A 13,756-nucleotide genomic window follows, 5' to 3' on the forward strand; every position below is an offset into this window, starting at 1 on the left:
AATTGTATGTTTTTCTTAATTCTTTCTATACTTATACATTTGTTTGTAATGACTCGCTGTTAATAAAGTATAATTTTACTATATTCTCGTCCATCTTGCCTACAAAGTCCGATTTAGAGCCGTTTGGCTCTCCATTTTTTTCTGTAAAGGCCGTCCACAAGGTTTAGGAGTGTGTCTATGGGAATGTTTGACCATTCTTCCAGAAGTGCATTTGTGAGGTCAGGTACTAATATTGGACAAGAAGGCCTGGCTCACAGTCTCCGTGTATGCATTTCATCTATGTATTAAGCTGTTTACCTGATCTTCTGCTTTAAGGTATAGTGTGCTTGTCTGCCAGGACATACATTATATTACCAAAAGTATTGGGACGCCTGCCTTTACACACACATGAACTTTAATGTCATCCCAGTCTTAGTCCGTAGGGTTCAATATTGAGTTGGCCCACCCTTTGCAGCTATAACAGCTTCAACTCTTCTGGGAAGGCTCTCCACAAGGTTTAGGAGTGTGTCTATAGGAATGTTGGACCATTCTTCCAGAAGCGCATTTGTGAGGTTAGGCTCTAATATTGGATGAGAAGGCCTGGCTCGCAGTCTCCGCTCTAATTCATCCCAAAGGTGTTCGATCGGGTTGAGGTAAGGACTCTGTGCAGGCCAGTCAAGTTCCTCCACCCCAAACTCGCTCATCCATGTCTTTATGGACCTTGCTTTGTGCAATAGTGCGCAGTCATGCTTGAACCGGAAGGGGCCATCCCCAAACTGTTCCCACAAAGTTGGGAGCATGAAATTGTCCAAAATGTCTTGGTATGCTGACGCCTTAAGAGTTCCCTTTATTGGAACTAGGGGGCCAAGCCCAACCCCTGAAAAACAACCCCAACACCCCCCCCCCACCAAATGATTTGGACCAGTGTACAAAGCAAGGTCCATAAAGACATGGATGAGCGAGTTTGGGGTGCAGGAACTTGACTGGCCTGCACAGACTCCTGACCTCAACCCAAAAGAACACCTTTGGGATGAATTAGAGCAGAGACTGAGAGCCAGGCCTTCTTGTCCAACATCAGTGCCTGACCTCACAAATGCGCTTCTGGAAGACTGGTCAAACATTCCCATAGACACACTCCTAAACCTTGTGGACGGCCTTCCCAGAAGAGTTGAAGCTGTTATAGCTGTAAAGGGTGGGCCAACTCAATATTGAACCCTACGGACTAAGACTGGGATGCCAATAAAGTTCAGGTGTGTGTAAAGGCAGGTGTTCCAATACTTTTGGCAATATTGATTGAAAAATGTATACTTTATTTTGCAAGAAAATATACAAAAAAACAAATACTTTAAACAGGGTACATCCAATCTGTACTGCGACGCAGCGCGTAACTACATTACAATACATCACCAAGCATACCAATAAATTACATTCATCCTGCGGTATGATGCCTAATGTGTTGTGCAGAGTAGTAATACCCCGAAACATCACATCATGCATGACGCCGCATTACCCTGAAAGCAGTACTTAAAAACATTTCACAAAAAGTCCAGTCATATAGTCAAATAACATTCAAATGGGCAACGGGTGTGATGGGGGGGGTGGAGAAGGTGGGGCAGGGGAGGGAGTAAAGAGTTCACAGGCCCGAAGCTTTATTTGAACTGCCAAAGGATACACGGGGGAGAGGGGGGGGGAATGGGGAAATCTTCAGACCTCCTCTTCCTCCTTGAAGTCCATCAGGTGATAGTCTCTGAGCAGACTGTGAACCAGTCTGCGACAGTCCTCGATGGACATCCTCTCCCGCTGGTGGATGAGGCGCTTTCTGGCGCACCATAGAGCGTCCTTAAAGCAACACAGCACCCGCCAGGCACCGTCAATGTCCTCCTGTGAATGAGTTCCACAGAAGAGTCCGTTCAACACACCAAAGTGTGTGATTGCAGTCTGTGGTACAAAGTCTTTGAGTTCAGGTTCCAGGGCCCTCAACAGGTCCTGTGCAAAGGGGCACTCCCAGAAAACATGCAGAGCAGTTTCCTCCTGGATGATGCAAAAGGGGCAGTGCCTGTATCTACACAGGTTTCTGGCATGCATAAATGTCCTGAGTGGCAGCCCCCCTTGGATTGCCATCCATGCCAGATCTTTGTGCCTGTTGGTGAGTCTCTTTGAAGAAACATTCCTCCAGACCACTTTACAAGTGGCTGAAGGGAGGCCTGGAACAGTCTCAACAATGTCCGATGCTCTGATCAACTTGTGGATAGTTTTTGGCTTCCACAAGTCGGGCTTCACTCCATGTAGCCCCAGCTCCTTAATAAACTTGAAGGTGTCCAAGTAGTACCAAGGCGTGTCCCAGTTGTAGGGGATGGAGCTGTCCCATTTGTCCCATCCAAGGGTCCTCCAAAGAGGCAGGAGGAAAAAACGGGACATAGAGTTACCACCAGAGTCCACTGTTCTGTCCACCAATGTCCTGCGGATGCAGTTACAAGCAAAGCACACCCTCAATAGTGTAGCGATGTCGGGCACGCCCTTACCGCCCTTGAGGGGTTCCTTGAACATAACCGCCCGCTTCACTCTGTCCATTTTGGAGCTCCAGATGAAGTGAAACACCGCCCTGGTGATGGCCTTACAGGTGTTGACCCGAGGGGGCCAGGCCTGGGCGAGGTACTGCAACACAGGGAGAATCTCGCTGCGGAGTACCAGTGTTTTGCCTTCGATGGTGAGTTCTCTGAGGCTCCAAAGTCCAAACTTCTGTCGCATCTTTGACAGTCTTTCCTCCCAGGACTTCAGGGCTGCGCCCTCAGCTCCAAACCAGACCCCAAGGATTTTGATGAAGTCCGTCTTGACGCTGAAAGGAATTGGTGCAGAAGAAGGCAGGAACCACTTTCCGAAGAGCATGACCTCTGACTTCCCGCAGTTGACCTTTGCCCCTGAAGCCTGGCCGAAGTCCTCACAGGTCTGGGCGAGTGTGTCGATGGAGCGCCGGTCAGCACAGAACACCGTCACGTCGTCCATGTAGAGTGAGCACTTGACCTCCCGTCTGTCCGGTCCTGGTGCGGTGATCCCTCTGATCTCTGGGTTCCGTCTGATGCTTCGGGCGAAGAGCTCTATACAACAAACAAAAAGCAGAGGTGAGAGAGGGCAGCCTTGTCTGACCCCAGACAGAATTGGAAAGGGGTCAGTTTTCCAGCCATTTACCAGCACCAAACTAGAAATGTCAGTGTACATTACATTCACATACGAACAAAACATTTCCCCAAGACCAAACCTGCGCAGAGCTCTGCACATAAACTCGTGGGAGACACGGTCAAAGGCCTTCTCCTGGTCAAGACTGACCAGGGCCGCGTGCACACGGCGGTCATGAATGTACTGGACCGTGTCCCGGACAAGCGCAAGGCTGTCCGCAATCCTGCGACCAGGAATGCCGCAAGTCTGATCCGGGTGGATGATCTGTCCGATGACAGACTTCAACCTGTTGGCCAGGACCTTGGCGAGGATTTTGTAGTCCACGTTCAGCAGAGAGATCGGACGCCAATTTTTAAGATCCGATCTCTCCCCCTTCCGCTTATACAAAATCGTGATCATCCCCTCCCTCAGTGACGGAGGCATTCTGCCCTCCACCACCATCTCCTCGTACAGCTCGAGCAGGTCCGGGCCCACGAGATCCCACAGTGCTACATAGAGCTCAACTGGGAGACCATCGCAGCCCGGGGTCTTGCCTTGCCTAAAGGATTTAGCGGCAGAGTGCAGCTCCTCCAGCACCAAGGGGGCGTTGACGGTTGATGAACCTGCAGGATCAATTTGGTTAGTGATACCTGACAGGAACCTGTCGGCCGCCTGTGTGTCCGTTTCTTTCGGGGAGTAGAGGTTGGTGTAGTAGTCGCTGACCACTTTCATCACAGCCTTCTTCCCCTTCTGGAGTGTTCCGGTCTCGTCGCGCAACTCTGACAAGGGTGTGTGTCCTGAGTGGAGTTTCCTGAAAAAGAAAGAATTACACTTCTCACCTTTCTCAAGATTCTCCACCTTGGCACGGAAGACAATGTGCCTGGATTCTTCCTCGAAGTGTCCTTTCAGGCTCCTCTTGGTGTCCTCCAGGTCCTGCCTAACGTCCCAGCCACAGTGCTGAAGGTCCTGCAGGGACTGCAACTGACGCTGCAGTCTCCTGAGTTCCCTCCTCCTGGCACACACACGCTGGCGTCCCCTTGCCTGAAAGAAGCTACGCAGCTTAACCTTCACAAACTCCCACCAGTCACTTACCCTTCCGAAGAATCTCTTTTCCTCCGTCCAGGTGGCATAGGCTTCTCGCAGTTCCCCCATCAATTCCTCGTTTTCCAGCAGGGTGCTATTCAGCTTCCAGGAACCCGGTCCGCGGGCAAAGCCCTCGCCCAGGTCACCCCGAAAGTGAATAGCCCTGTGGTCAGAGAAAAAGCAGGGGACCATGGAGAACTCACGATGCTTGACTGTTCTTGAAGTGAGCACGAAGTCAATCCTGGAACGCACAGATCCATCGGGTCGGCACCACGAATAGTTCACGGTCCCTTTCCCTATGGATCCCACGGCGTCCTGCAAGGAGGCCTCCGAGATCATCTCCTTGAGCAGCCTAGAAGTAGCATCAAGTTTTGCGTATATGCTGGAGCTGCGCCCATCCTCCTCGATCGGACAGTTAAAATCACCGCCGATCACTACTGTTCTGGTGGTGACGAGTTGGGTCCGCAGGGTCTGGAAGAGTTCCAGCCGCGCATTCTTGTCTGGGGGGGCGTACACGTTGATGAGCCTAACTGGCTCTTCCACCCACGAGCCGTCTATGACCAAAAGACGGCCACAGACTAGCTCATGGATAGAGTCAACCGTGAAACGCCCACCCCTGACCAGAATGGCTACGCCTGCAGACTTGCAATCGCCACCCCCGGACCAGTAGGAGGGACCAAGGGTCCACTGGGAGGACAGATGAGTGTACCTCCTCAGGGGAGGAAGGGCGCACTCCTGAAGCATGTAGACATCACTCTGCTGACTTGAAAGAAAGGTCAGGACCGCTTGCCTTCTAGATGTATCCTTGATACTCCTCACATTAATGGAAAAGATTGAGATCTCAGCCATAATGAAAAAGGGTATGAGGGTCTAGTTAACAAGGGTCCGAACTTACCTCCCCGGAGGGGGGGGGTGGCTCTTCCGTTGCGTCTTCTGCCTGTCCTGTGTCCTGGGCCAGGCCCAGCTCCTCAAGGACAGACTCCATCATCTGCTGGCTGATGTGGACGTTGGGGGGGAGGTCATGCTCAGGGTCGACCACGATCTCCTCCCCTTCCTCCTCCTCTCCTGCAGACTCTAGGTCCTCCACTACTTGCTTGGGTCCCTCGCTGTCGCGTTGGACCCCGTTGGGCCGTTTGGTGGAGGTGGCGGGTTCCTCAGCTGTTGGGCTCTCTGGCTTACGTTTACGGCTTCCTCTTGGGCCACTGGTGGGGGTGGAGGGGGGTGGGGGGGTGGGGAAGTCCTCCAGGGAGGACAGGTTGGGGGGGGAAGGGGTGGGGAGGGGCTCCTCCGGCACGGAGGGGGTGGGTGGGGGTGTGCTGGAGGTAGGGGCAGGGGCAGGAGGGGCAGGGGCAGGTGGGGCGGGAGTGGACTTACCTTTGGCCTTTCGAGGTTCTTTTGGTTTTTCCGGCAGCTTTCTCCCGGATGGCTTACCCTGGCTTACTGCTCCAGCGTAGGTCCGGGTTCTCTGGGGGCAGTGTCTGAAGACATGTTCTGCCAGTCCGCAAAGGTTGCAGGCTTTGGACCTCGGACAGTCCTTGGTCTCGTGGCCTGTCACCCTACAGAACTTGCAAGCAAGTTCTGTACAATCCTTCCCTATGTGTCCCGGCTGCCCACACTTGTTACAGTTGTAGGGTATGCCGGGGTAGAAGAGGATTCCTGCGGAGGATCCCAGGGAGAAGAAAGGCTGCAGGTGCTGGATGTCCCCCGAAGGGTCTTTCCTCAGTTTGCAGAGCACAGACCACTTACCTATCCAGAAGCCGTTTGCATCGAAGATTTGGATCGGGTCCTTCACCACGGTGCAGAACCTCTGGAGGTAGGTGGCTATGTCCTTTCCACTGGTATGGGGGTTCCTCATGGCCACTGTCACCCGCTTTTCGTCCCGTGTTATGGGGCAGTTCGCAGTGAACTTCCTGAAAGGGGATTCAGGGCCACTGGTCTTCACCATCTCCCAGTATCTTCTGCAGACCTGGAACGACACAAAAGTTATAAAGAATATACCTCTTGTGAAGGCCTGCACAGAAAGCGTCTCCGCTTTGCTGAACCCCTGTTCCAGGATCATCTTCTTTCCAAAGATCTCCGGGGTCATGTCGGGGACTCTTCCGTCCACCTCCTTCAGCTGCAGCACGACCGTCTGCTTCATCCATGGCTCCAAAGCTGGGAGCCCGTCTGCAGGCTGGTCTGGCTTGGCTGGTCCCGGTCGGCTGGTGCCGGCCGGGGTAGGGGCGGGGGTTGAGGCAGCGGCATTCCCGGGCTTGGAGGAAGTGGCTGGAACGGGGTTCTTCTTCTCTTTTCCGGTCTTCTTTTCGCTCTTCCCCATCGTCAAGGATTTGGATGTCGCTTCAGATGTTTCTTAGACGGCTTCCTTCTGGTTCCTCGACGTCTTCGCTCTTTTTCGTAGCCTTTAAAAAGGCTCTAGCATCTACTGCCCGGAGGTAGTAATGCGGAGTGGGGGAGGAGGGAAGACCGCAATCTCGTTCCCTGTGGGGGCTAAGCCTCTAACCCAATAGCAGCAAGTAGGTGAAGCTGAATTTAATCAACGATCCTACCAGGCCGAGCAGAGGGTACCCCACAAGGACCAATTAGCTTGGATAGATACAAGTGGTTCTCAACGTCCTAGCTGTGAAGCAGAGACACCCCTAAGGGCTAAAGTCGATACTACACTTGATCTTAGCCAAAAGGCCGAGAAGCGAATACTTTTGGCAATATAGTGTAGTTCAGCAACTAGTTATAAACTAGGAAATAAAAACTTCTAGAGTAAAGTTTTTCAATCAGGGTTAAATGAAACCCTATACATACTAGTGAGTGTAGCGCTGGATATATAAAATTAAATAATTATGATGACTGGTGACTACAAAAATATTGTGCACAATCTAGTGAGACTAGAATATCAATTAGACAGGATAACCATCGTGAAAAAATGAGAAGTGACAAAGGTGCAGCATCAAATCAATAATACAATACCAAAAAATCGCATAAATTTAAATATAAAATTCAAATAAGTGATAAGAGAAAAATTCTACAAAGTGTCCCAAATCACACTGTGTTAATTCCAAAAAAGATCCAGAAGAGATGTTTTTGCAGAGTTCGGGGATGTTTGGTCCACCTTTCGTGCGGCCCACCACCAAATGGAAAAAATGAAGGCTTACCGACAAGCCTGCGACCGCCCTTATTCAGGGGGGTCAAAACAGGCTTAGTAGTGGAAATCTCCTAGGATAATGGACCCTCTGAACTCGCTCTCTCCTCGTTAATCCAGCAGCCCACCGCAACAAGGACATCCGTGAAGAGATGTACTCATAGGGAATCCTTTAGTGTTCCTTTTCAAGTGCAAGAAACCATGAAAGGCCCCCTTGAGTTACCCCATCCCCATCCCCAGCTCCTTTCCAACGGTCCTGGGGCCCTTCCCTCCAGGCTCAGGGCCCTTCCCACTGATCCCGGGGCCCTCTATTAAAAACAAAAAAACAGGAGCACAGAATTCCATTAAAAACAAATAATATTTATTGGTACCAAAAATATAGCACATTTAACATTCAAGCAGTTCCCTATCAGCATGGATGGAAGGGACTGAGATGTGCACACAGGCAAGCAAGGGCTTTATGAAGCAGCTGGTAATCCCTTGACAGCATAGGGGGACCCGCTCAGTGTCTGCCTCAAGCAGCGTCAACCACCACCGTTCTATGTCTATCCAGGGGGGAGCAACGCACTTCAAAGGTGTTCCTTCTTTCTCAAAGCCCTTTATTGTGGTCCCGCAGTCGGAACTCCGTCGAAAAGTCCTTTGAAGTTCAGTCCGACGAGAAGTCCGCTTGTGTGTACGCGGCATAACAGGTTTTCTTCTAAGATTGCCCTGTATTTGGCTCCATCCATCTTCCCATCAACTCCGACCAGCTTCCCTGTCCCTGCTGAAGTAAAGCACATGGCTTTTCCCCCACATGGCTTCTCGCAAACTGCAAACTGGACTTCTTATGACTTTCTTTCAACAATGTCTTTCTTCTTGTCACTCTTCCATAAAGGTCAGATTTGTGGAGTGCACGACTAATAGTTGTCCTGTGGACAGATTCTCCCACCTGAGCTGTGGATCTCTGCAGCTCCTCCAGAGTTACCATGGACCTCTTGGCTCTTCTCTGATGAATGCTCTCCTTGCCCAGTCTGTCACTTTAGGTGGACGACCATGTCTTGGTAGGTTTGCAGTGCCATACTCTTCCTATTTTCGGATGATGGATTGAACAGAGCTCCGTGAGATGTTCAAAGCTTGGGATATTTTTTTATAACCTAACTCTGCTTTAAACTTCTCCACAACCTTATCCCTGACCTGTCTAGTGGGTTCCTTGGCCTTCATGATGCTGTTTGTTCACTAAGGTTCTCCAACAAACCTCTGAGGGCTTCGCAGAAACAAAAGTAGTAACCCCCCCTCAATTGGGACTTTGAATAGACCACCCACTCAAAAATGTATAAAAAAAGTATTCTTTAATAATATAGAATAAAATGCATATAAAAAACACATATGACAAAGATGCACAACATGTGCTACATGAAAACTCAACCAATAAATATATAAATGGTTAGCATACAAAGTGAATGCCCAAATGCCCGGTATGAGGTGTTCCAATACCTTCCTCAGGGGCCGAGGGTTCAAAAAGTTTTTTAACATTCAAAAAATTTCCAGTGTGATGATTCCATGTCAAACATAGGCACTAGGGACCAATGAGTCCATACTGGCACTACACAATTCGCCACCTGTGAGTGTAAATATTGGGTACATTCTCAGGGTGCACAATATCTGCAAGGTCTATCAGGAAGTGACCCTATGGTTCACTTCAGTTGGGTGGGACAAAACAGCTGATTGAAAACAATGCTGTTAGGCTGAATAGCCCAGGAAACAATGTCCCTGCGTTCCACCTCTGATGAGACCTACAGGTATGACGGTCTGGCGTACGGTGTGTGGTTGCTGGATGAATGCCTTCTGAAGGCTTCGCAGAACAGGACCTGCGTGAACGTGGGGACGTCAGCACGTCGCTCCTCCCTACGCGTTTTGTCACACGTCCAGGGGGACCATATGTGTGATCCGACTCTTCCAGGTAGGGGACTCAATGTCTGCCGAGATCCGCCGATCCTCCAGCAGAGAGGCAGAACGGCGGTCTGCCTATGTAAACAAGGCAGATCGACGTTCTGTCAATAGGGAAGGCATGGATCCTGTGTTCCTGCAAAGCAGGAACACAGGATCCATGCCTTCTCCTAGAAAAAGTACCTCCCACAGTACACAACCACACTGGCTAGGCACACAGTTAACCCTTTGATCACCCCTCATGTTAACCCCTTCCCAGCCAGTGTCATTAGTACAGTGACAGTGCATTTCTTCAGCACTGATCACTGTGTTAGTGTCACTGGTTCCCCCAAAGAAGTGTCAAAAGTGTCTGTTAGTGGCCGAATGTCCGCCTCAATATCGCAGTCCCAATATAAGTCACTGATCGCCGCCATTACTAGTAAAATAAATAAATAAAAATATCCCATAGTTTGTAGACACTATAACTTTTGCGCAAACCAATCATTATACGCTTATTGGGATTTTATTTGACCAAAAAAATTATTTATTTGTAGCAAAATACATACTGGACTAAATTTATGAAGAAATTAGATTTATGACATTTTTTTATTGGATATGTTTTATAGCAGGAAGTAAAAACCATTTTTTTTTTTTTTTTTTTTAAATTGTCGGTCTTTTTTTGTTTATAGTGCAAAAAAAAAAAAAAAAAAACGCAGAGGTGATCAAACACCATCAAAAAAAATTATTTTTTTTTTTTTTTAAATTGTCGGTCTTTTTTTGTTTATAGTGCAAACATTTTTAAAAACGCAGAGGTGATCAAATACCATCAAAAGAAAGCTCTTGTGGGGAAAAAAAAAAAGGACATAAATTTTATTTGGATACAGCATCGCATGACTGCGCAAATTTCAGTAAAATTAACACAGTGCCGTATCGCAAAAAATGGACTGGTCATGAAGGGGGGTAAATATTCCGGAGGTCAAGTGGTTAAAAAAAGAAAAAAAAAAGTTAAGGCCACTTTTGCATTACTTTCGGTACAGCCCTCGTGAATCCGCCAATGGGCGCTGCAGAGCTTCGTTTTAACTCCACAAGCTCGGAATCTGCTGGTTGCGCGATCTCCGGTGGCCTCCGCTAGGTGGCTTCTCACGTCTCACCGCGGCGGGGGGTTAATAAGAGCGCAGACTGACAGCCCCGCGCCTCTCTTCTCACTCCCCTGTGGTTTTAGCAACAAGGGAACGAAATTAGACAATGCAATTATATCACTTTTTATCCATGTAAGTCTTGGTAAGCGAAATTATTTTTCCCCCCACGTTGCCATATGTTTCCACCGAGATCATCTTGATAATTATGAGATTTTTTTTTTATTTTTATTTTTATTTTTTTTGAGCTGCTGTTCAAGAGAAAGCTTTCATCCGCTCTCAATCAGCATTCAAGTTGTTATTGTAAAGTTTGCGTGAAAGTAATTTTCTACTTGCTTGCTGTGCCGTTATTTATACGATCATCGATCATACGGAGAGTCACGGATGCCGCCTCCGGTCACTAGACGTATATTAGACAGTGCAATGAATTTCCTTGCTGAACGCTGCAAAAAAATCAATGGCAGGATAAGCCACCTGTAGAGGTTATTGTTAGATAAAGTCTGCTGAGAAAACTCACTAGTTTAGTATCAATCAGAACTTTTAATGGTAAAATATTATAATTCTGCAATCTTTCCTGTAAGAAAAGTTCTGCTTCTACTCAGCATTCCCGTGTGGGCATTACCTAGGGCAGTCTGCATGCAAATACATCCTGCCCAGGAATGCCCACCCCTGCAGACTGACACCCACCCATCAAGAATGATATTTGCATAACTTTACCAACCTAATCGTTCTCTTCGCTCCTCCCAAGACCTCCTGCTCTCAAACTCTCTTGTCACCTCCTCCCATGCTCGCCTTCAGGACTTCTCCAGAGCCTCTCCCATCCTCTGGAATTCTCTACCCCAATCTGTCAGATTTTCTCCTACTTTATCCACTTTCAGACGATCCCTGAAAACTCATCTCTTCAGAGAAGCCTATCTGGCCCCCACCTAACAACTCTACATTTATCTTCTCCATCAGCACATCAACCACCATTATTACCTCTTATATCTCTTGACCTTCCCTCTTAGATTGTAAGCTCTAAGGAGCAGGGCCCTCTGATTCCTATTGTATTAAAGTGTATTGTATTTGTACTGTCAACCCTCAAGTTGTAAAGCGCTACGTAAACTGTTGGCGCTGTATAAATCCTGTATAATGATAATAGTAATATAACAATAATAACTCCTCTGACTCCTTTGACCCAGGGATGATGGTTTTATTTGTAGCGTTACCCCGCTGGTTAATGTAGTTCGCCTCCCACCCTGAACAGTCAGGCACACGAATTTCCAGTCACACAGAGTCAAGAAGTGTCTACAGCATGTCTGGGTGGATATATCGGAATCGCGTGCGCTGCCTCGATTCTGATATATCCACCCGCATATGCTGTAGACACCTTAGTGCTGGGCACAGTCACGTTCTGTTCCCTTATCCTCAGCCGCCATCTGGAGGGGGTCACATAGTGGAGCAATGCCTACCTAGGTTTCCTCTGGTCCATTCAATCTAACGCATTTTGACCTACTGTAAAAAGTGGTCAGACACCTTTGATGAGTTGCCATCTACCTCATGAGCACTCGTGGTGAAGCTTTTATTCTAACAAACATCAAACCAGAAGATTTCATTAATTTATTTATGGTGTTGGGATTGTCACTTTGGACTTTATATATTTGCTTTTTCATATTATTGTTCACACTCATTTTGTATGTTTTTAGCGCCAACACCTTTACACTTGATTTCTTACATGGTTCAGTGTTTACACTTTTTTAAAGGGGCAGCTATGTTTTAAAACAATAAACTAAGCACCATTTACAACCCACCTATTATGACCTAGTGTGTTTGTGCAACTTTATTGTGTATGTACAGCTTTCGTGTGCATGTGCAGATTTCAAGTGTCTGTGCATCTTCCATGTGTCTGTGCATCTTCCATGTGTCTGTGCAGCTTTTGTGTTTCTATGTAGCATCCATGCATTTATGCAGCTTTCATGTGTTTGTGCAGCTTTCATGTGTATGTACAGCTTTCATCTATCAGTTCAACTTTCATCTGTCTGTGCAGCTTTCATGTGTTTGTGCAGCTTTCATGTGATTCTGAAGCTTTAATGTGTATGTACAGCTATCATGTGTCTGTGCAGCTTTCATGTGTCTATGCAGCTTTTATGTTTCTGTGTAGTGTCCATACATTTTTGCAGCTTTCATGTGTCTGTGCAGCTTTTATGTTTCTGTGTAGCATCCATGCATTTATGCAGCTTTCACGTTTTTGTGCAGCTTTCATGTGTGTGTATGTACAGCTTTCATCTATCTGTTCAACTTTCATGTGTTTGTGCAGCTTTCATGTGATTCTAAAGCTTTAATGTGTATGTACAGCTTTCATGTGTCTGTGCAGCTTTCATGTGTCTGTGCAGCTTTCATGTGTTTGTGCAGCTTTCATGTGATCCTGAAGCTTTAATGTGTACGTACAGCTATCATGTGTCTGTGCAGCTTTCATGTGTCTATGCAGCTTTTATGTTTCTGTGTAGCGTCCATACATTTTTGCAGCTTTCATGTGTCTGTGCAGCTTTTATGTTTCTGTGTAGCATCCATGCATTTATGCAGCTTTCACGTGTTTGTGCAGCTTTCATGTGTATGTACAGCTTTCATCTATGTGTTCAACTTTCATGTGTCTGTGCAGATTTCATGTGATTCTGAAGCTGTAAAGTGTATGTACAGCTTTCATGTGTCTGTGCAGCTTTCATCTGTCTGTGCAGCTTTTATGTTTCTGTGTAGCGTCCATACATTTTTGCAGCGTTCATGTGTATGTTCAGATTTCACCTATCTGTTCAGCTTTTACGTGTTTGTGCAGCTTTCATGTGTTTGTGCAGCATTCATGTGTCTGTGCAGCTTTCATGTGTTTGTGTAGCTTTCATGTATCTGTGCAGCTTTCATGTGCATATGCAATTTTTATGTGTTTATGCAGCTTTCATGTGTATGTGTAGCATTCATGTGTCTGTGCAATTTTTATGTGTCTGTGCAGATTTTGTGTGCTTGTGCAGCTTTCATGATTCTGAAGCAATGTGTATGCATGCTCTTAGACATCCTTAACCTGTATGCATTCCTGGTTAGACCTTTGCACCTGTTTAGTAAACTGTAAGTTACACTTAAGTCACACGATCAGATTTTCAGCAGGGAATTGTGTGATGACAGACTGTTTGCATAAAATCCGACCGTTAGTACGCTCAATCAGACAATTGTTCAACTTCCCGCCAACAAATGTTGGATGGCAGGCTAGTAAATTTTCGCCCGGACAATGATCTGTTGTCAGATTTTCCTATCGTGCGTGGACAAGTTCGTCACACAAAAGTCCAAAGTACAAACACGCATGCTCGGAATCAATGCTTACCAAACAGGACATTAGCAGAAG

At 47.4% G+C, this 13,756-nt stretch overlaps 1 protein-coding gene and 1 pseudogene across 1 annotated transcript in view; one reads left to right on the top strand and one right to left on the bottom strand.

Annotated features, from left to right (window-relative positions):
* The window catches only part of LOC141111785 (ninjurin-2-like), a 101,896-nt gene that overhangs the window by 53,020 nt on the left and 35,120 nt on the right, over window positions 1–13,756 (top strand). The window lies entirely within an intron of this gene.
* Window positions 6,738–6,906, bottom strand: LOC141113062 (U2 spliceosomal RNA; annotated as a pseudogene).

The sequence above is a fragment of the Aquarana catesbeiana genome, linkage group LG11 (genome assembly GCF_042186555.1).
Source record: "Aquarana catesbeiana isolate 2022-GZ linkage group LG11, ASM4218655v1, whole genome shotgun sequence".
NCBI classification, from domain to species: domain Eukaryota; kingdom Metazoa; phylum Chordata; class Amphibia; order Anura; family Ranidae; genus Aquarana; species Aquarana catesbeiana.